The sequence below is a fragment of the Chinchilla lanigera genome, unplaced genomic scaffold (assembly GCF_000276665.1).
Source record: "Chinchilla lanigera isolate Chin_1 unplaced genomic scaffold, ChiLan1.0 scaffold00002, whole genome shotgun sequence".
In the NCBI taxonomy this organism is placed as follows: Eukaryota; Metazoa; Chordata; class Mammalia; order Rodentia; family Chinchillidae; genus Chinchilla; species Chinchilla lanigera.
Window position 1 is genome coordinate 16445146 of NW_004955403.1, and position 24902 is coordinate 16470047.

Here is a 24902-nt window from a genome sequence, read left to right on the forward strand (position 1 = left end):
AACTACTATTACATAAAATTTAATAGGTAATTCATTCAGAAGACAGCTGAATCCATTGAATAATCCACTGAATAATCAGTTATGATGAAGTTTGACTGCATTAATGAAATATTAGTACCAGCAAAAGAGCAATGGAAAATGTGAGGATAAAGTGTATTTTATTTAAATAGAAGTCAATGATGGGAAGATAAAAAGGTCAAAACCTTTTTGTTTTATTTTAATATGACTGGCTATATCTAGTAATCTGAGCAACTACCTTGAAGATAACATTATGCAGTATAGTAACCACTGTTAATTTCCTATCACCTTGAGGCAAGCTGGTATCTTTGCTTTTATGGATATTTAATATGAAAACTAAATTATTGCAGAATCCATTTCATCCTGTCATAAAAATTACTAAGACAGAGAAAACCTCAGTGTGTCTTGGTATACCTTAAATATTAAGATTCACTTGGGACAAAAGCTTAGGGATGGGAAATGTATAGTACTACGGATATACATTTTATTATCATGAGAGCTTATGCCCACCTATATCATCAGATTAAAGGTAACTTCAGAACAATAGGATTTTCAATTGTAAAATAAAGGTTGCAGCTTTATAGACATATAGTCTCTCAAATCTCTAGAGAGAAATGTAGAAAAATAAAATCTTACTGAAGGAAAGCGACGTGCATTTTACACTATTATGGCAACAAATCGATAATGGTATTACAATAAAATCTGGTGTAATCACATTTTCCTCCTTGGTATTGCAGCATTAATCTCTGTCTCATGGGGGATGGAATGGATCACAAGACATATAATGGGATGCAGAATATTTTGCTTCTTACAACCAAGGCAGTGGGGCCAGTAATTACTGAAATTTTTGTTACTTAACAATTGCTTGTTGTTCGTTCAGCCTTTTAAACAGCTTAAGTAGTCTTTAAGACTCAGAGTTCCTCAACCTTGGACTACTGCTATTACTGTTCTGCATTTCATAACTTTTATGCATTTTATGCACTGTTATGCATTTTCTTTTATCCCTGTCTTGCATCTAACTACCAGAGACAGTTAAAGCATTCAGGCATGGCTTTGACCCTGAAATAATTGAACACATAATAATTCCCCAAGAACCAGGCTGAGGGGTCAAGAATGGGCGGGAAGTGACCCATTTGCCATCTCAGTAAAGGAGTGGCAGAAGAGAAGCACATACAGATGGTTTTGCTTTGCTAATTCCTGTAGTCAAGAAAAGATCAATTAATTTACAAAGGAATAAGACATACAGCTTCTTTTTAAAAGTCAAATATAGTTTCTTTTAATACTTTTCAACTGCTTTTGAAGAACTCAGTAGCTCTTGTTATGATATTAAATTTATTACTTCTTATACATTCTAAGTATAGATTGCCATTTCTTCTTTAAAAATGTTGCTTATAATTTTCAGAAACTGTAGCTCTAAGATTTTTATAAACACACACTTCACCAGAAACAAATACCTAGAAAAGGCGTACACCATGTGTTGTCACCACATACATTTTTTTTTGTTTTTTTTTCCCTCCGGTACCGGGAACCGAATTCACGACCTTGCACTTGCCAGGCAGGCACTTTGCCGCTGAGCTAAATCCCCAGCCTTTACCACATACATATTTATTTCTATTATGGATATGTTGTGGCCCTGTCTTCAAAAAGCACATTACTGAAATGAGGCTGCCTAACCTCACACGTAAATGTTCACATTGTAACGGCCTGAAACATCCTCTAAGGGAAAATATGCAAACTATTTTTCAGACAAATTTTCGAGACTGAAAATTAGAGATACATTGCTAAACATTCAAGGAACAGTCAATCTGACTGTTTTGTGATTCTGGGAAAGAACAGAGAATGTCTGGAATATCTACACTATCTGGACAGAATCCACATCGCTGAATGATTTTAAAGTAATCACATGAACAGCAATATCTTATTTCTGGAAGCAGTCAAATGAGACCCATGTGAGTAGTTACTATAATATCCACTTTAAGCCTTCTGTAAACAGTTTCTGTAATCTTTCCTGAATCTGTGTCTACATCACTCATTAGTATTCTTTGCTGTAAAGCATTTGGTGTCTCTGTGATAGACATTATATACCTTAAGAGAGGCAGGCACCATAGCGTGCCGCGTGCTGATGCAGCCACTCAGGGAAGCTGAAGCTCCGAAGGGAAGCCTGTGGTAAAATCTCACAGAATGACAGATCACAGCTGCTAATCAAAAAAGGGTAGACTTTTGGTGAATCAAATTCTAGTGTAAAGTTTTATCCACACTTAGACATAGGGCCTTACAGTTCTATCAAGATTAGAGTCTATTACTCCAGATAAGAGTATGAAATCATTAATGTCTCATGCACAGGTTTAGTGCTCATGATATATGATATCCTAGTAAGCATATTGGGTGACTGTAGATGACTTTTGCATGAAGGAATAGTGTTCATGTACTTACTCAACAATTTTATTTGTTACTTAGTTATTGAGCATCTACTAAGTGCCATGCCGTGTCATTCTCAAATTGCCATACATTTATTCTCTTTTGAATCTTCTGATTTCTAAACTTTAGAGAGGGAAATGACATGTCCATGGGTGTTTAAATCCTTGTCATCTGATGTAAAGCAGAATAAAATACATTGCATTATGCTAGAATATCTTTGGAGGTTCACAGCATATTAATGAAGAAGGTTCTTTTTCCGCTTAATGGGAAAAATTTAGTAGTTTATCTATAGATGCCAATTCAAGATCTCTTTGACTGTTAATTTGCTGTAGCACATTCTCAGCGAGATGTATCATTGTGTGAATGTCCGGAGTCCCTACTGATATCCGGAGTCCTTACTCTTAGTGGCTATTTACATGTGAATGCAACATTCAGGATGTTTTGATGGATATTTGTAAAATATCAAAGCCACTGTCCTGCATGAGATATAACTTGACATTCTTGAAATAACTAATTTTACTTATATTAATGAAGCAACAGATTTTGTACTTTATTAAAACATAAATATGATATGAATATTTGTAGAGTATATTGTACACAATACATTGTGCTTCTTTAAACCAATATTTAAAATAGTAAAACAGACTTTATTTGGGCTAGAAAGATTATGAAAGTGGGTATACAGTTGACTTCAAAGGGGTCTTGCAATGGAAATGAGGGAATAGACTCATCTCCCTATGTGAAACAGTTGTGAAGCTTTAGCTTACACATGAGGATATGTCCTTAATGAATGGGTTGAAATAAACATGTTTTTAATACATATTTCATTCAGCATTAAGATGTCATAGTAATAATAACTGACAGTAGATGAAGTACAAAACTAAGTGGAAGAATTGTCTTTATAATAGAGTAGGCTCAAGATTATTTTATATTAACATCTCTTATATTTGCTCTCGTGTGTATTTTCAAGAATGTGAGACAAATTAGTTAAAGAAACCACACAGGAAAGTATGGCACACATATGACCTCTATTTCCACTTGTAGCATGAGGTGTGATTACAATATCATATGAAATATATGTTTGTGTGCACCCTTATTTCCAGCACAGAGCTCCTAAAATCCTTGTAATTTCTTTGGTGATAGGAATATTTTTTGTTAGACTATTTGGTTTTAGTTCTCATTTCCTGTCAAGAGTTAGTAAGATCCTTGAAATTTGGTCAGAATTATAAGAGTACTTTTGTGTGGTAATGAGATGACTGGTGGCCAGTGCCTCCACAAGATGACTTAGGTCCCTTGCAGCTTCAGGATGAGTGCTGGTCATCAGAAAAACCAGAGTATGATTAGAGGATTGGGTTAGAACTTTTGCATCTGTCCCACAACCTCTTAGAACCTGGGTTAATTAATAACAGCCAATAATGCAATCATTCATGCCCAGGTAATGAAAATTCCATAAAATGCTAAGTTATAGGGTTCACAGAACGTCTGGGTGCTTCTCAAGATACTGGAAGGTAGCATATCCAGACAGGGCATGGAAATTGTTGCCCTCCATCCCACATCTTATGCTTCTCTTCCATGTCATTGTTCTTGCTTTGTATAATTTATGGTAAACAAGTAACAGTAAGTACACTCCTTTCCTGAGTTCTGGAAACTGCTCTAGTAAATCGCTGACACTAAGAAAGGTTTGTGGGAACACCGTCCTTTAGCCATGATGGATGGAAATGTGGATGCCCCAGACTTGTGATTAGTTTCCAAACTGGGAAGTCTTGTGGAAATGTGTCCTTAACTTGTGGGATCTGATGTAACTCTGGTAGTCAGTGAAGAATTCAACTGAATCGTAAGACAGCCACCTGGTTCTGAAGATTTGGAGAATTAATTATTAGCATGAAAGAAAAAAAATCATAGTACTCTACAGTGAAGCACAAGGGTATTAAAATTCCTGGTTTGCACCATGAGAAACAGTGTAATATAATTAGTAATAATATAATGCATCAGAAAAACTGGGAAGGCTTCTGAGAATAAATTTTTTTTTACATCTAGTCTTAAATAGTCAAATACTTAATCTATGAAGCTAAAAAGAAGGTTCAAATGCAATTCTTCTACCCATTTGACAAATAAATTACCTTCCCAGCCAGTTTTCTATTGATAAAATGGGTTTTATGGAGCAAAAATACCCCCCACCCCAGCCTTATGTGTTCAGAAGTGATGATTTTGGAAGGTGATTGGATCATGGGGTGCTACATCCATCAGTGAATTAATCTGTTGGTAAGTCTATAACTGAATGCACTGTTGGGAGGTAGGCCCCATTGGAAGGGGTGGGGGGAACATGTTCCTGCCAGGAACATGTCTTTGGATGATGTACTGTATCTCTCTCTTTAGGTCTTCCTGCTCTCTTCTTCCTCACTGCCATGAATTGAGTATCTTTCCTCTGCCAAGGCCCCTCCAACATGCTGTTTCTGCCTTGGAGTCAGCCAGCCATGGACTGAACTCTATGAAGGCATGATCCAAAATAAGCCTCTCCTCTTTCACGCTGTGGGCATTTGGTACTGAATACCAGCTAAATGAAAGTTGAGCAACACAGGGGCTTACTAATTGTTGTTTCATTGTAGGGGCTGTGTCAGTTAGGCTTCCAGCAGGAGTCAAATCCTATAATTATTTGAGCAGCATAAGCTTAATATAGAGAATTATTAACTTTAACAGGGGACTGGGAATAACAGAGGATCAACTATTAAGCAGTGAAAAGAACTTGACAGAGTGCAATAATGGTGGTTCATAAGGAGCAGCTGTTACCTCAGGATTGCAATAGAGCACCCTGGGAAATTCCAGCAAACTTAGCTTTTTGCAGGTGGTTCAGGAAGTTACCAGGCCGAGCCGTCCATAAGGAAATCCTTTAACACTGACATTTGGCTATGGAACTGCCCAATGGGGTGCTGGGGACAGATGTTGGCTACCAGGGCTGCTTGCTGCTGCTGGTAGGAGACAGGTGCTACAGAAAGTGTCTTCAATGCAGGTGACTGGTAGAGGAGCACATCAGACCCAGGAAGAGGAGCATCCCTTCCTGCATCCGCATCACTCTGTCTCTCCTGACAGTTAACCTCGTGCCGTTTCGTGAAGGAAAAAGGTTTGAAGGGCTTAGCTCTGGCTTTACAGAACAGGGAATGAAGAGGAGGTTTGGAGCTTGAGACAATGAACTGATAAGTAGTGCAAGCACACTAATATCGTGTGAGGTATGGTACTGGGCATGTTTAATATACTACCAGTGTTTATAGCACAGTGTGTGGATATGGTGAATGGTATAGAAATTAATGCTTATTATATAGTTATTATATATTTGACATATCCCATTTTAATTTTATTATTAAATAAGCTAAGACTCTAATGAGTTATTCTAAGTGATAAGAAATAATGGGTCACATTTATAAAGATGAGAGAGTATCTATTTATTGGAATGCTCAAGAACAAAAAGTAGGACAATTGTTTATCCGACTTGAATATTTTAGGAAACATATTGACCTGGGATTATTTTTTAAAGAACAAGTCTAATTTCTTAAAGTTAAAAAAATTCTTTTGCTACAGATGTTGCATAGGAAATCCCAAGCTTATAATTTTTTATGTTTAAACAGTGTATTTCCTAATAAATGAAGACACTTTCCCATTGAAGCCTCCTCCCCTTCCTTTTGGATCAGGCAGGGTCCGTATGGTCACCTCATTAATTTCAGTGCTCTTGAGAGGTAGAGTATAGAATTATCTATCCCATTTTATATTGCCTTTATTTCTAATAATTGGTTTAATACCATGTTGTTAAAGCCAAGTTCCTGACCTTTTATTTCTCTTATTGCTAGCAATCAACTAGCTGTTTTGTCCTGACTTGTAATACATTGTTAATTTGGTGCATGGTTTTTATGCCATTTCACTTATGCTTGTATACCAGTGAGAGTGAGTTTCGGTTCCCAGATCACTGATTTACAAGTTAAACATTGGAGTTTTATATTTATTCCATAGGTCATGTCTCCACCTGTGTTCCTTACTGTTCTGTAAGTCCAAGCTGCGTTTACTGTAACAGTTGACTCCCACATAATGTTTATTTAGTGTCTCTCCACAGAATTAGTCTTTTATGTGAAGTTATGTTTCTTGACCTCTCATTAAATTAGATTTACAGCCTCCTACACTTTTTCCTTTTAATGATTTCTTTTAAACTTTACCTGCTTTCTAAAATTTCTTGTGGGCATATATAATTACTGCTTTGGATCCAATATGTCAATGGCCTATTCTTTTTATTCCAGGAAAGTGATTTTCTTTGATAGCATAGTTATATAGTACAAAACTGAAAAATCTCCCTCTGTTAATTTTGTTGAACCATGAGGGTAATCATCAAATCCCTGATATTATTAGTTCAGTTCTCTTGTACATAAACAGTGGGGTATGTGTGTGTGTGTGTGTGTGTGTGTGTGTGTGTGTGTGTGTATTTTAGGTATCTACAATCAAGGAAAATGTTTAAAAATTGAGATTAAAAATTGGGAAAATAGTTCAATGTAGATAAGAGGCCAATTAATTTCCCTTTTCCTACCATACGTAGTTTCATTATATTCCTACACTGTATGAAAATTATTAAATGTAGTCTTATCAAGGAATAGAAGATTTTGAAAAGAATTTGGTGCTTCATGTTTTCCTTTGTCATGATGTTATAGTTTATATCTAGATGTCCCCCCAAAGCCTCATGCACTCATCGCTGGGGCTGTTCAAAGGTGACTGGATCATGAATGTGTGATACTGGATCATGGATATGTGATGCTGGATCAGTTCACTGATAGGTTTGTAGCTAGGTGTGGCATTGAGTGGAAGCCTGGTGGGAAGAGGTGGGTGACTGTGGGCATGATCTGAAAGGGTGTGTACAGGAAATTGTCCTCTCTTGATGGCTGCTGATTCCTGCCTTCCATACCACGGGCTGTAGTTTCTTTGTTGGGGTGGGTACTGGGAATCGAACTCAGGACCTCGCACTTGCCAGGCAGGCCCTGTGTTGCTGAGCTATATCCCCGGCTGGACTGTTGTTTCTTATCTGCCTTGCCCTTCTGCCATGCTGCCCTGCGATGGTGCCAGGCAACTATGGACAGAAACCTCTACAAACTATGCTCCAAAATAAACATTTTCTCTTTTAACTTGTGAGAGCTGGGTATTTTGTCCCAGAACAAGAAAGTAACTAAGACACATAAATTTTATTTATTATTTTAAAAATATTCTGAGAAAAAAAGTTATAGTAATACTAAATGTCAGAGACGTTTCCAGGTCTGCAGTCTGGAATTTTGGCATGTGTAATTTGAAACCTTTTTGTGTAGTTTCCATAGTCATTTTCATTAAGGCACTTTGTCTTAACCATTCTACTGAGACATAGGGAAACTCTTAAGGAAGGTTTTGAGCCAGGTACATTGTGTATTTACTGTCCTAGAACTTGTCCTACCTTCATTGCCTTTTGCTTTTTTTCTTCTCTGAAACACTTTTCTACACTCCCTGGTTACTTTTTGAATTTCCAATTATACTTTCCACTTACCTCAATCTTCCCCTTTCCTTAAAAGTCTCTATTTTCCTTTGCTGACTATCTCTTAAGCTCTTATATAGCTGATTGTTCTTATTGTTGGTTTTAGTCACTTTACAGATGACATTTATTGCCTGTACTCTTAGGCTCTTAGGTGTCATTTCAGGTAGTAATAGATATATATGCTTGAATGCCTCAAATGAAAATGGTAGGTAAACATTTACTACTGTTCATAGTAGTTTGTCAGCCTTTTTAAGGCTCCTGGTTTTAATCAGTTTTTTTAATGTGAGGAATACCTTCTTGTTCAGACACATTTATATCCAGGCATAATTGTGTATTTACTATTTTAGAATTAATTATCTTGCCTCCCTTGTATCTTTGCTTTTTAGATCATTAAAACAAATGTTTGGATTTATAACTAGCACCTGTTACATACCAGGTGCTATTTTAATTTTGGGGGAGAAAACATCAAGTTGAAGAAAGCATTTTTCTAGGACCCTGTTTAGCAATCAGGCAAATAAGTATTAGAAATAGCAGAGTTCAGTCTAGACCGGTGCTCAGGAGAGTGGGAGGATTGCATTGCATAGAGTGGAAGATTTAGAAGCAGACCTAGCATTTGGGTTAAATCTTAATGTATGGAGGCGTGAAATAAATTTTAGGCAGATGTAAAGGTTATGTGAAGATATTTACACGTCAAAGGCAATAACTCAAATATAGCAAATTGAATTGCTTCTAAATCTATAAATTAATGATTTTAACCTTTATAAGTGCGAAATGTAAACACCAGGGCACAGTGACCTTGATTTCACATATTGGTAAATCCTAGGTATCCTTCTACATAACTATGTTGATCCTAATCATGGGCACATTGGCAAGGCTCTTACAGGTACATGGTTTCCTGACAGTGAGAATGAGCTCATGCAGACTAAGCTACTGTATCTTTAGGCAAACACAATAATGTCTCCTTTCTAACATTTTGTAAGGATTAACGCTAACAAGTAAAGTGTATTTTAATGTCAAAATATTATCAGAGACCTGTTAAGATCAAATTGATTTTCAAAGCTTTTAATCTGGAGTAAAATTGGAGTAAGATTTTATTTTTTAAAGTAAATATTATAATAACTTTTGGAACTGTATTATAGGCTCTTCATAAATGCCATAAATGCAAGTGGGAATATGAGGCATGCTGCTATTCCTAAACAACTTTCCACACAGGCAACCCTGCCACAATATTTGTAAATGCAGCTCTATGTGTAAATGCTAGATCAGACTGAATGATGAATTTAAAGCAAGTGAGTGCACTCATGATGGCCCAAATTAAGCCTTGTTCTAAAGTTGCTATAGCAACATTATCTGTACCAAATGTCCTGCTCTAAAAAATAATTGGAAACATTTCCTGTTATTTAGGGAGAAAAATAAAATCGCTATTAATTTTTTGCATCCTACCACCCAAAATGTATTATTCTTATGCAAGTTGCTTTTTAAGTCATCCAACATGAATAAGTATAGGTATTATTACATAATTATATAACAGCAAAGTCAAAATTAGGAAAAATGAGTCATTCAGACATAGTATGATATACTTAGGAATTAAAGAAAATACTTGAATAAGTATACATTTCTTCTTGCCTAAAATTTAACAGTAGAGAACCATGAATATTTCTTTTGGGTTTTGTGCATACATATTAATTATGTATTGGATAGTGAGGAAATTTCTTTCATATTCAGAGAGTGTTGAGGAATAGTTTGTTATGATCTTGATCTAAAATACTTCCTAAAAGTCTCATGGTTGGATGTGGAACATGGTTAGAAGTGGCAAGTCACTGAAAGGGGGGGTGACTTAGAGGGTATGTTCTCATGTTTAGCTCTTCTCTCTCTGCTTCCCAGCTGCCATGCAGTGAATAGCTTTCCTCCACCATTCTCTCATTTTAGTTTTACCTTGAAGCCAGACAGCGTGGACTAAATCCACTGAAGCTGTGAGCCGAAATAAACTTCTTCACCATGAACTTCTGGGTTTTGGGTGTTTTGTCCTTGTGACAAGAAGTTGAATAGTACAGGAAACTGGTACCAGAAATAGGATCATTGTTGTGACTGTTCCTGACCCTGCAGAACTGGTTTGCAGGAGGATTTTGAAGAATTGGAGAGGTAGACTAGAGGATTACTAGAATGTGATGATCAGGGCTAGAGATGCAATACTGGTCAGAACACAGTGTATTAACTATTTTTATTCTCTTACTATTTTGTTATGAAGTTTTATTTTACTTTTTCATAAAAATGAACAGAGAGGGCCACAATACTAATAAAAATGTGGACAGTAAAGGCCAGGTGCAGGAGATTACAGTTGGGAACAAGGACTCCATTGGTGTTGGATTAGAGGCCATGTGTTATATGCTGGCAGAAAATTAATTTTGCCCATGTTCTGAAACTTTGCAGGGTACTGAGACTTAAGGCAGAAGGTTAATTAATCTGTCAGAAGTTTCAAGGCAGCTAAGGAGTCAGGCTATGGTATGGGCTGATGGCCTTTTTTAGCCAGATATAAAGTGAGAATCAGGAGTGAATGGCAGAGCTGAATCATTTGAAAAGTTTATGATTTTGTAAGAAAGGAATTGCCTACATAGTTGGGGCAAAGGAGAGAGGAGTTATTTAAAAGATTACCATTAAAAAGAAGTCAAGTACTTTATGTAGGAACAAAAAAATACCTTGAAAGCATTTCAGAAATAAGCAAAATCCTACCCACTTGAGGCTCAAGGGTGCAAAAATAAAAATTTTTCTATAAGAAAAGATTCCTTGGCACCCCTGCTTAACTAGGACCTCCTAGGGAAATGTATCCCAGGGTTGAGCCATCCAGGCACTCAGAAGCCTCTGCAGCTATAGTGCAAGGGGTCTCAGCTACTGCTCAAGCTTGTGGCCAATGTTGATGTCATCTGTGTTGTGCTGGATGTTCAGGCATGTGGAATGCAAGAGTTATGAGAGTCATGGAGGCTTCCACTCAGATTTCAGAAGGCCTGCGAGGCTAGACAAAAACGTATGACGAGATGGCAGCTCCTGCCAGAAGCTCACAAGAGAAGAGTTGTATGAAGTTGTGACAGTGGTGCTGAATATGTAATTGAGACCCTAGGAAGTTGGAGAGACCAAAAACGTGGAAAATATGCTGAAAAAAGCTTCAGGCAGTGAACAGAGCCAGCCCAAGAAAGATGCTATGAGAATTGCAACTAACAAGCCAGATGTGGGGCCATCCAAGCCAGCTGGAACTCATATCTCACTATGCCTTGCCCCAGGTGCAGCACATGGAACTTTAGGATTTAACATTTGCCCTGCTGGATTCTGGTCTTGCTTTGGTCCTATTCCTTTCTACCCCCCTATTTCTTTCTTTTGGAATTAAAATATTTATCTGGTGTTATTGTGTGTTGGCAGTGTTAAACCTTCATTTTGATTTTTATAGGGGCTCACAGTGAAGAGTTACCTTGAGTCTCAGAGAAGACTTTGGACTTGGATTTTCAGTAGAGCTGCAACCATTAACTTTTATAACTCTAGAGATAGGCTTAATTCATTTTGCATAATGAAATGAGCATGAGCCTTTTGGGGGCCTGGGATGGAATATTATGGTTTAGATATAAAATGCCCCCCAAATTCTCACATTCAAATGTGCAGTCTGGTTGGAATGGGTGGTTCATTTGGAGCATATCAGAAGGTGTATTCTTGTCACCTGATTCTCTTGCTTCTCTCTGCTTCCCAGCCATTGAGATGTGAGCAGTTTTCCTCTGCACCAGACCGTTCACTATGTCATTTCTCATTTTAGTCTGCTGACTATGAACTGAAGCTTTTGTAACTGTGAGTCAAACTGAACCTCTCCCTTTAAGATGTGGGTGTTGGGTACTATGTTTCTGTGACCAGAAAGGTGAGTAACACACAGCTAAACTCATCAGGTTATTGACAGGATGGTAAATAAACATACTCAACAGGAAAACACATGACATAGCGAGATGTTTAAATTTTTTGTGAGTGTAACTCAAAACATAGGACCATATCTTGAAAATATGACTGCAACGGCTATATGATGTACTAACACTCAAGATTCAGATGCTTTGCTTCCTGTATAAGTACTGCACACTAGCCAATTGTGCCGCTGGAGCATCCTACATTTCTTCCCCCAAAATATTTAAAGTCCAATCTAGTTAAATGGCTTTCATAAGAAATTATTAAGGAATACTGTACCACTCAGGAAAAGTGAAAACTCACAGAAATTGGAAGGAAAAAACCTCTACAAACATTACAAGATTTATTGGCTAGAAACTCTATAGTTTTATTCAACATTTAAATACCTTTTTCTTTTTAGTTTGTAAAGCTACAGTCTCTCAAAGCAATTTTTATTCTAAGGCGCCATTTCATGCCTCATTTTCTCTGAGTGGGTGTTTTGGTTTATACTTGGCCCTCAGTTTCATTTGTGAGTCATGAGTGTTAGAGTGAAGTATATTTTTCTAGACATTTGGGTGAGGTGAATGATATTTTTTTTGATATATTAATTAGACTTGTGTATTTAACAACACTGAAAATGAGAGTGCCATATTATAGGAAACAAGATGAAAATTATATATGAGTTACAGCACTTTGGAGAATGCTTCAATCAAAGTATCTATGCAGCACTTCCCTTGTTGTTCCCCTCTCCTACCCAGTTCCCATTGCTTTTTCCACCAGGTATCACCCAACTCAGATATTATCGCATAGCTCAAGGCAAGCATGAATAGAAACAATTCTGAGAATTTAGTTTTTCATTTTAAACAACTTTAGATGCCAGTTTTTCTTGTCTTACCTCCTATAACAGATGTTGACCTTGAAATTGAAGGTTATAGCTATGAGATATATATATATATCACAGATATATACATATTTATAACATATATCAACATATCATATTAGCTATCCCCCAAAGAAACAAATTTGGCATGAAAACTGGGAAAAGATAGTTTGAATTAAATTTTTCCACAACAAGGCCATGTTATGACTGTTCAACATTAATTCCACTACCACTATAATTAAGCTTTTTCATTCATCTGCCTCATAAATCCACCTTATTATCTAGGGGTCTGCGTTCACCTGCTGTGGACTGCTGGTCCTTAAATTTCTCTGAATATCCATACTGCATACAGCTCCAAGAAGCCTTTCTTGAGCGATGGCAACTATGACATCCCTCACTATCTACAGTAATGTGCTTTAAGTGAAAAGCTAGTCTTACAGAGTATCTAAGAGCTTCAGTTCCAGCGTCAAGTTCAAATCTACTCCAAATCTTGGCACAGATGCTTAGAAAAGCAAGTTGAACAAATCAATTATTGAGGGCCAGATACGGTAGTTGGTGCTAGGTGCTAAGGTGTGACACTGACAAGGTAGACAAATTATTCTCCCTGTATTTGCGTTGGGGGATGGAGAGACAGTTAAAAATATTGTGGACTGTGGTAAGTTCTGTAGCGGAATTAAATGAAGTCGTAATGAGGGGAAGGCGGGGCTACCTACTTCCGTTAGTTCAGGGGCCAGGAAAATGGCTGACAGAGAGAGGGCGTTTGAGTTGAGGGCTGAAGACCGGGAAGGAGTCAGTGAAATTAGAGCAAGAGCAGCGGGGTAATCTTGTCAGAGGGAAAAGCAGGACCTGGCCTGAGTAGGAAATAACATTCGAGAAGAGGAAAGAAGCATAGTGTGGCCAGAATGTGGTGCTGGGGTGAGAATATAGGGAGTAAGCACTGTTCTTGATAACACTGAAGTCTGTTAAAGGGATTTTTTTTGGGTTAAAATGGAGATAAAAACTTACTCATAAAGTTAGAAAGTTGAATTGGATCTAAGTATTTAAATATGAAATGTCACCTAAAATTTCAGTGTATTATGTATCCACATACATCATACATGAAGACATTCCTAATTATTAAAAAGCAAGTATCTTGACTCAAAAATTTCACCCTCTGTGGAACACAGAGATTCTGCTGATGACCAGAACAAAAGACTGCAGAGTCCCTTAGTGTCCTATTCGATCACAGAGAAGAGTGACTTCTGCCTTTCTACAGCTACAGATTCCTTCACACACTGACACTAGGAAGATGGATAAGGGTGCAAGGATAGATTTTTGAGAGTGGAACACAGGCAAGAAATCAGGAATAGTGTTACAGATTTGGTCATCATCAGTGTGTAGACGTTTGCACATCAGCACTTGATCACCCAAGGAGAGGGTATGGATGGAAGAACAGATATCATCAAAGGAGGCTGATGAGGATCAGCAAGCAGCACAGAAAGTCAGGAGCAAAGAGGAAAAACTACATAGAGAGGGAAGACACAGGACACGGGATGACTGAGACATTCATTCACAACATGAAGGTACTCATAGACCTTGACAAGAAATGTTTTGACAGAAAGGAGGAGATAAGTAGGTTGGAATGGGTGAAGGAATGTGTGAGACATGAAGGGGTATAGATAGAGAAGTAGTCAAGTTGGGGTTTTGCTGTAAAACAGCAGATGGAGAAAGGGTGGCAGCTGAACAAAGATGAGATTCAAGTTTTTAAAAATTAGTATCGGGGCTGGGGATTTAGCTCACCGGCAAAGCGCCTGCCTGGCAAGCGCAAGGTCGTGAGTTCGGTTCCCGATACCGGAGAAAAACAAAAACAAAACCAAAACAACAACAACAACAACAAAAAATTAGTATCAGTGTATTAGACAGTATGCATTTTAAAAAGATTTCATATCCGTTTGCTCATGTGTAGGGGAGACAACATTAACAATAATATTTCACCTGGGTGCTATGAGAATTGAGGTGTGTTACATCATCCTGAGACGAGCACTGTATCAGTGCTTTGTACGTTCTTAGTGAACGATCAGCATTGTCATTGCGGAGAGTGCTGTGATACTCAGTGTGCTTACACACACAAGTTCTCCTTTTCATTTTTCTCTGCCCCAGATTTAATCATCTTTAGGCAATTTACTATGAAAACAGAGTTTGGAGAAGATATTAAATAGTAACTTGCTAATAGAACTAAATAAGTATTTAACAATGTGTACTAAAGTCTGTGTTAGGTATTATGGTATATGTAAGCGATATCTATACCTATCTATCTATCTATATCTATCTATCTATCTATCTATCTATCTATCTATCTATCTATGTATCTATCTATCTGCCCACTTAAGTTTAAAATACTGAAGATAACCCTTAGGTTACATAGCTCTCTAGAAGAACTCACAGAACTCCACCAGCTGTTATATTCACAGCTACTGAAGTGAAAGGATATAGATTAAAACTGGTCAAGAGACCTCAAGGCGCAGAGCTTGCAGCTTTCCTCTCCCAGTGTGGTCCACTATGGTCCAGTATGCTCATAAGGATGACACCTATTCTTCTAGCAACTATATGTACCAAATAAACTGCCATATTGCCCACCAGGGAATCTGCTGGGGATTTGGTGTCTGGAGTTTGTATATTTTCCCAATCTCCACAGGCTGAGAAGCAGATTTGTAAGCCATCTTCCTGCTCCTAATATTCTTTGGCTAGAAATAATGATCCTGCATCAGTCACCACATGTTGCTCTTCTGAATTTTCAGCCTCTCCAGAGATTGACATTTTATGGCCTAAGGTCCAGTCAAATGTCACACTGTTAGCATGGACTCTCAGCAAGGACCCAGGACACAGGTAAACAAGGACACTCTAATCATGCACGACATTCCAAGGGCTTAGAGTTTACCCTTGGGAGTCAAGGACAAAGGCCAAATCTCCTCTTGGCAAAGTTAATCCTTTACTGTACAGGTTATAATATAAGTGAGCAAAGAATATATCAACATATAAAACTTAAGTAATACATGATTTAACCAAGTGTTTATGTTAAAGGTATCATCATGCTAGGCCATGTTTACATAAGAAATAGCTTAAGTAGTGCTTACTGTAGATACTCAGACTCACTGCTGAGGGCAAGTTTTATGGAGAAAGTCCTACATGAACTGAACTGTGAGGAACTACCCATGTATGAACTGGTTGCAAGGAAGGAAAAGGCATTTCTGGAAGAAGGCACGGTATCAAGGCTGTATCTAGAGGATCAGGTAAAGCTAAAGAAATAAACTGACGTAGAGCAGAAAACTGATAGATTAGTGTCGTAGGGCTACCTAAGAAATGATGGCAAAGGGAATGGCTTAGAAAAACATAAACTTAATCTGTTTCTAGAGGCCTAAAGTCCAAAATCGAGGTGTTAGTGTTACCCAGTGTATTGTCCAGAGCCCTAACCTGAGTTTCTGCCCTGCCCTAATCTTGTTTATCATTGAGAAATGGGCATTTGAAGGCAGAAGTCCCTCTTCAGTTGGCTTGCCCAAACTGGTTGGATCTAAGAGGACTGCCAGAGTGACCTTCAGAGAACCTCTAGCTTCACTATAATTCCATTTGCCTGCCAAAAATCACACCCTGGGACCATGAGAGTTAACAACTGCAATGATGATGCCTGGAAAAACTGTAAAAGGAGACAGAAAGGGTGTTGCTTGAATTCTCAGAATATCTCTTCCCATTCTCAGAAATAGTTATGAATATTCCTTGCCTTTATTAGCCTTGCCCTTCTCCACATTTCTTTTAAGCTACGTTTGTATATTTTCCCAATCTCCACAGGCTGAGAAGCAGATTTGTAAGCCATCTTCCTGCTCCTAATATTCTTTGGCTAGAAATAATGATCCTGCATCGTTCAATTGCTGCTAGGTCTGGTTACTGGTTCCATGATTCCAAGATGGAAAAAGGGTGCAGTCTGAGATGGAAATAGGTAACATCGGGATGGTCAGTTCTTTTTGGAGACTGAGGAGAAACCATCCCATACTGGTGGATGCTTGCGATTCTTTGTGCTCCTTGTCATGTAGATGTGTCTCCCTGACATCTACCTTCATCATTCCCCTTTGCATGTATGTCTTTGAGGTTCTAATTTCCTTTCTTGTAAGGACATCAGTCATTGCATACAACTACCTAATAAAGTCAGACCTCTGATTTAATCTTAATTAAGGTCTGCAATGGCCCTACTTCCAAATTAGGTCATGTTCTGAGGATTTTGAGTAGACAGAAATTCTGGAGGGTTGACCATTCCACCAAGCTCAGGTAGTTCATGCAAAAATGCATTCTGATGCAGGCTCCAGCTCTAAGAAGAATAGATGCAAAAGCATAAATAATGTTTGGCTTGCTTAGCTCTCAAATAGCTCGCTAAAGAAGTTCTTTGACACCTATTCAATGAGTTTTCCCCAACATGAGAATATTTTTGGCTGTCATGTACAATACCCTTCCAGATAGAATTTATGTAGACTGCAGGTAGGGCACTGGAGTAAAGGCCAAGGGTGAATGGGTGGCTAGGGATATACTGAAGTGATCTCCAAATTACAACTACCCAGCTTACTATGCATGCTCCATTCCTCCACACCTGAGCCTCCTTGGCTGTTACAGAGCTGTGGTGAAAACACAACATTAAATTAAAGTATAGTGCATTAAAAGTACACACTTGCTTCTAAAAGAATAAGCAATAACAATACAGATAAAACAAGCACAACTTAGCAATTCAGGGAGCACAGGATCTGCCTTAGTGCTGTGTCTTCCAGAGGAGGATGGAGGAGGCAAGGTAGGGAGGGCAAGGAAGTAGAGTGCCTGGAAGAAAGAGTGCTTCTGCTGTTATTCCATCTGAATAATCCATTTTATTTCCCTGTGATTTCTATCAATAAAAAGTTTTTTCCTTAAAGGTTAGCTTGCTGTATTAGTGTATTGTCAGTAACTGCGGTGTTTGTTGAAAGAGCTACGCTAGATCTACTGAGTCACAATGTCTATGAGAGGAGCCTGGAAATCTGCATTTCTCACTAGCTTGTCAAGTGATGCTCAAGTGAGGTAATGTTGGAGAAGCACTTCAGTGGACTTTGGATGTGGATTTAAAGTGCATATTTTTTAGGGTGTTTAAAGGGTTATTGCTCTGCAGAGCAGTCTCATTATCAAAATGAAGGTTGTAGTTTTGAAGGGTATGGGCTCCTGGGCCCAGAATTATTAGGGTCCAGGTCACTTCTGGTCAGGATTTCCTTGAGGTGGAAGGTGGTCACAGAGGCCCGAGTGGTGGACAGAGGAGAACTAGGATGTGGTTGGGGAGATGAGGCGGGGAGAGAACAGCAATCTTTGCCTAAATAACAACTTTATATAAAGCTAGCTTTGTGCCTAAGAACGGATCATTTCCTGTCCTCTGCTCCCTTCTTCCAGCTGCTGGCATTCACACACTGGGTATTAATGGTTAGGCTTCTGTGAGCTAATCTGGGAATGCAATTGTCACTTACAGTTCCATTTCCAGAGGAACAAAGTCTCTTTGCTCATAAAATGCCTTTCAGAAGGATTTGGGGGACACATTTTTTCAGGGTATTTACTCTTTAAAATCTGAGACTGGGCTCAGAAAGAGCTTAGTACTTTGATAAAACTTTGAAACTCACTTCTAGGCATTTTGAGAAGGTGTAACCTACTTCTAGCTACTCAACATTTCATAAGAAGGACAGTCTTTTTTGAATGAACATGTGCAAACAACCTCTGAGAAGCATGTTGGTGTTGCTTCCAGGGGAAGCTGGCTAATATAAATTTTAAAAAGTCTTCATGCCATTTTTAGGATATTGGTGGCCACTGGGAAGAACGGATAGGGTATTTAAACTCTGGCTACTTTTAGAAAAACCATATTTTGTATTTTCTTCAGCATCACAAAGAATAATAATAATTGGAAAGATGGAATGTATTGTATATGAAAATATATTCTGTTTCTTAATCTTAGATAATTGATCAAGTTCTGGGACATTAGTGATTTTTCTCCCTGTGCTAATGAATGCCCTTTCTTCATTATTCTGAAGGAATGGAATGCAAAGCAAAGCAAATGAGCAAGGCAACTTTGCAAAACCTGAATCTTTGTCATAAATTTATTACACTGCTCTAGTAAGAATTAGCTCTCACCTGACTGAGGATTTCAGAAGATTTTCCTTTCTCAGGGAAAAGAGAAAACCTTGAAATGCACCGCAAACCTGTGATGTTTTTACTTATCAGGAAACTTACTACATTAGCATTTGATCAGTTTGAACTCACTTTCTAGCCTAGAGTAAAAGATGGGTCATTTAGGCCAGTATTTAATAGATGTGGTCATCGTCATAATCGCTATTTCCCCAAGGTTGTAAGGCTTGTCAGTAAAACTGCCCATGCTTTTTCTTTACGTTTGATTTCTGGTGTTCTGGGCTTTGAGCATTACTATGTCAAGTATATGGAGGTTTTCACTAACAAACTCCATTCAAGTTCTAAGAGCACGGCTTCACTTTCACAAGGCAGCAATATCTGCTGACAAATGCACAGATTGTAGAGTGACTGGGATGAGTCAGGAGCTCAACTTCTGGGTTCCTTATCTTTGTAGCAGAGAGTTTTGGGCAAATAACTCCTCCAAGTGCTCCTTTATATAATCAGCATTGCTGTTAAAACTGAAGAAAGCATTTTCTACAATATACCTTCTATGTAAGAGTCACTTAATAAATACTCATTCTTTCCCCTTTCTCATGTCTGAGTCTCTCAAATTAAAATACCAGCTGCCACGGGCGTGCACACATTCTGAGGACCGCAGCTCAGCCAGGATCACTCAGAGCTGAGGCTGACAGAAATGAGCATCCTACAGTGAAACTTCTCAGCTGGGCAACAGAAATCATCATTTGATCACTTAGGATTCAACATGCAGATGAAACAAACAAACCAGCATTTACACAGGGCAGATACCACCTTGGCATTTTTACTGATCTATTTTATTTCTGCATCAACCTTGTGAAGTGAAGTCAGTAGTCCTTTGTAAAGGGGAAACAAGTTCAGAAATCTGCTGTAATTTTCCTGGGGCGGCTTACAGTATGTAGTAGAGCAGGAACCATACCTGGGTGTTATTGTCTGATGCGGTGACCCACGCTGTTACATATCAGGAAGTTGTCTGTTCTTAATACCAAAAGAATGGTAAAGATTGAACCTTCAGGCCCATGAATTATTTCAAACTGTGGCACACACAGACACCTGAAGGCATTATAGAGGAGGAGGAACAGCACTGACTTTAGAGTCAGACAGTCTTGCGTTTGAATCCTGGCCTGGCCTCTTGTTTTCTATGTGTCATTGTGCAAATTAAACTTCTTAAGCTTTACTTTCTTAATCAAAAATGAGGATAATAATGGTATCCACTTCATAGAGAGGTATAAGGATTACTTGAAATAATGCCTGTAAAATACTAAACAGTTCCTAGCATGTAATTATAAATTTATTGTTAGCTGTAATAAGACACCGCGGTCCCAAAGTAGTTCACGAAGTTTGAATTAAAGACTTCTTGCATTAGAATCCCTGGGGATCTTGTTAAATAAAAAGATTCCTAGGCCCAGCTCCACGCCTAATGAAAGGGAAAATTGGGGCAGTGGAGGTAGGAATGTGCCTTTTAAACAAGTTATATAATATAGTTCATGTTGGCTACTGACACACTTCATCATTCATTTACTGTTCTGGTAACCACACCCTGCTTTCCAATTTGGGCATTACGTCCCACACTCCCACCATTTTTGCTTTGTGCTGATTGGCATTTCCTTGGTTACAGAGACAGATCAATCTGTCCTTGGAAATGCTGCTATGATGCAGTTAGGCTTTGGCTAGGATATTAAGAAAAAGGAGGCACTCTCTCGTGCTGGGTATGGGCCCGGAAAGATGTAGTCTTGGGAATGCTGGCAGCAGTCTTGTGACCATGAGGTGGTGTAACTATCTGAGAGTAGACCCAGAAGCGGAGCCCCAAGGAGGGAGAGAAAAGTCTCATACTGATGGTGACCTTTGAATGGTGGTCTAGCCACATGTAAAATCAGACTGACTCCAACAATTTTCAGTTATTGAGCCAACATATGTTGTTGTTGGTCAGACCATTTTGAATTATGTTTCTTTCTGTTACATGCTTCTGAAAGCCCTAATAAATCAGACAATATGTGCAATTTCTTAATCTCTTCCACTTTTTTTCTTTTTGTAGTACTGAGGATTAAACTCCAGTCCTCCCTCACTGATCTGCAGCCTCATCCCTTGAATTTTTGTGTTTTTTGACACAATGTCTTACTAAATTGTCCAGGTTGGGCCTGAATTTGAAATATTCCTATATCAGCCTCCCAGGGTGCTGGGATAAAGTTGTATACCATCATACTTGGCCTGATGCGCATAATGTCTTTATCAGCTGCACTTCAGTGAGATCTAAATTCTACACCTCTGCCTACCTTGGCACATTGGAATGGAAAACAAAGGTGCCTTCAGGATTCTTTCTGCTGAGGCTGGAAACAGGTGAGCTGCCTCCTAGGTGGCTTTTCTCTAAGCTAATACCTGAATTTGGTCTTCTTGGACATGCAAAATAAGTCTAATAACATCTTAACTTTATGCTTTAGCTAAAACTTAGTTCTGCTAGTTAGCCGTATAAATTCAAATCTCTAAATGTAATAGGCAGGACAAATGAGTAAGTAAAATAGGCTGGATGTTAAAAATATGCCACTTGTTTCTATATCCAAGTAAAATATCAACTTAAACATGACACCCAGTGTCAGGGTTAAACACCCAGTGTCAGGGTTAACAAGGCAATGAGGAGAGAGAGAATAGAATATTGGAAAGCGTTTGCCTCTTTTAAAGGGTGCATGGATCACACAGCGCTACTAAACTCACCATGCGGCAATTCAGTCCTAGTATAACCAGAGCCATCAGGTATCCTGGATTTTATATTAAATCTTGTGAATATTAATAAGTAATTTGATTTTTAAAACATGCACTGTAGGCTGACAAAGTAAGGGCCAATTCTACAGGTGAGGCATCCTGTGACTGCTTCAGGAGACTTGCAGGAGATGGCAGAGCGGAGAGTTCCTGGCATGGGGAGGGAGATTAACAAAGGAATGGCTCCAGGTCCATCTACAGACATGTGGAAGACAACAGGCCAAGCACAGGAGAAATATCTTCATTCCGTCCAGCTTGGAAGCTGGCATTTGGACATCTTAGGCACACATTGTGGTGATAACTGAAGATGATTGTGTAATCATCTTCCTCTCAGGAGGTAATAAGCTTTTATGCCCTGTCAGAAATTAGTTCTTAACACAAATGGTCACTACTCACTTGTTTCCTTATTTTTTCCTTTGGAAAACTGCTAAGGACTCTGGCTTCTTCCTCTCTAGGAGACATAACTGGTCGGAAATCTGGCCTCAGATAAGTACCGTATTGAAGTAACAACCTGAAGATTATTCAGTAATCAATTTGGTTAACAAATTATGCTTTCAAAATACTTTTATCATAGACTCATCTTAAGTGTTGTAATCTCTTCCTATTGAGCACATATTAATTCCACATTTAGATATCCAGATATCTGGGTAAGGCACCGAGGTCCACTGATTAAAAAAACCATAGAAAGCTTATCTTCCCAGTTCATTTCTGCAAGACTGAAAAACTTGTGACAATTGGCACCATGTGACCTCCTTCCGAGTACTTATACATACATGCTAAAGTGATTGTCATGGCAGACAAGAGAGGAAAAAGATCCCAAAAAGGTTAACATTAAACTTTTGGGAAGCTATGCGGTGGACCCTTTTTCTGCCTTCTTATTGGTGAAATACAGAAACTTAAGTCATGGTTGCCTCCCTCCAGATACTAATGATGGTTCTTTCCAACTCTATCATCCTCGTGCATGTATACAAAAGTATTCAGGACTCTGGGTTGTGCTCCAATATATGCTATTATTGTATTTCCTTTTATCTCAGTAAAATCAGAGTTCACTGAGAAACATCTATGCTTTAGATGATCAAAAAGATACCTGTCTCAGAGTAAACATCTGCTATTTACTTGACTAGCTAAACCAGGTGATGAGAGTGGGGGTCTCAGAAAACTAAAGGCATAAGGAAGATGAGGCTGGAACCAAGAGGGTTCATTTTATTGGCCAACCAATAATTCTAATTCTTTTCTCATTTCTAGTACATGAAATTGTCTACTTCTTAGTGTTTTGCAGTAAGGCAGCATCATGTAACTATTTCTTAGCAAAGAAATATAGCTTAGAGTACCTAGCATGTGCATAGTATGAAGTCTTTGTGTACTTTCTTCTTTTGAAAAACGGATGGCTCGTCCCAGACAAAGTCAGACAGAACAAGTGTGGAAGAGCAGTCGTCAGCCTGGGATTCTGAGTGTCCATATGGACACTCAAAAATTGCTATCAAAATTGAACATACTACACTGGGCAAAAAATATGGGCTAGTTGTGTTAAAACTAGGAGACTTCAGAGTGAATTTTCATTGCAGCATAGCAGTATCTATCCTGACTAATCATAAGGGTGCTGAGAGGCAAAGAGCAAAGAGAAATTAAAAGCAGGGAGGCAACTAATGGTAAACTCTCCTTTCTCCCTTCTGTCCTCATGCCTTTCTTTAATCTGTGTTCTCCATACTCACGCAAAAAAAATGCACCCATTCTGTCAATTTTCAGTTCTATATTCGCACATATGCCAACTTTATAAAATGAGAATAACTGGCAAAATATGTAAAGTACAGAGCTTAGTCTTGTGCATAATTTAACTTTTTAAAAATTTTATGTATTCAAATGCATTCATGAAAGGAGACATTAACATGAAAAGCAGAAGAGAAGTTGGTTTTCAACTCTAGTTGGTTTCCCATTCTTCTTGTCTTACTGTTCTGTACCAAACATCCCTACTGGGGTACACATCTCATCTACCTCTCCTCTCCTGGAGATTTCCAGGCATGTAAGGAAACTTTCTACCTTGTTAAAAATCTACAAGTTAAAAACACTGAATCAAGCTAATTCACTAATTGATTCTTCAACCCGCATTTTTTATTTGACAGGTATCTTTGCTGTATTTACCTCCAAGGGAGTTCGCAGGGAAAGGGAATATACACAAATAACCCTTGAGGGCAAGAGTTGCTGTGGACATAAGCACAAAAGCTGCAACTAGGAGAAGCAAGCACAAAGACAGTATGAGTCTTGGGATGCCAAGGAAAGATTTCCTGGGAAGGATTTGGTGACTTTTCTTTTTCAAAGATTGCCTTGAGGGTGTTAAAGTGGACATCTGTTGTGGAAAGGGACAAGGTCAGGGACACACTGGGCAATAGGCAATGAGTCCTAACCCAGGTCAGTCAGCCAAGAGGACAGAGAAGTAGGGACATGTGGCAGAGCTATGAGGTCTACACATTACTGTGGATTTAAGAATAAGGGAGAGGGAATTATCTAGGAATATTCTGGACTGAAGTCAGCCTATTTGTTCTACAATGGGCCACCTAGTAAATATTTGAGACTTTGTGGGCTGCATAGTGTCTATTGTATAATCTTCTTTGTTTCTCATACTCTTTACAATGTAAAAGTCATTCTTTGTTTGAGGTGCAGATATAACCTTTGAAAGCTTTCATTAGCACAGCATAGTAAAGGCAGGTGTGCTTACCTGCCAGTCTTGGAGGTCCAAGGGTATGGCATTGGCATCGACTCACTTTTTAGCAGTTTCACCTCATGGAGAAGGCACATGTATATGTGTGTAAGAACTCACTTTTTCACTGAGGAACATAAAGAGAGACTAGTATCCCCCAACCCCCTTGAAAGCCAAGCCCCCAGTGATCCAAGGGCCCCCTTTAGGATCTACTTCTTCGTGTTTTCTAGTACTTTCTCCTACCCTACCCTGTGAACCAAGTTTTCAATTACTGTGGACTCTAGGGGGGCACTCAGCTCATACCTAAACCATAGTAGGGGTCATCTCAAATCAGATGAAAGGAGGAAAGGCCAGCCTGCAAGGAAAACTCAAAAGTACTGGCCATTATTATTGACATATTTACTGTTCTATCACAAATAGGATAGCTGGCTCCACTTCAGTAAGACTGAAATTTTGGCCTATTGGTCAAATTACTGTATACTATACAATCTGTGTTTACCTCATATCCT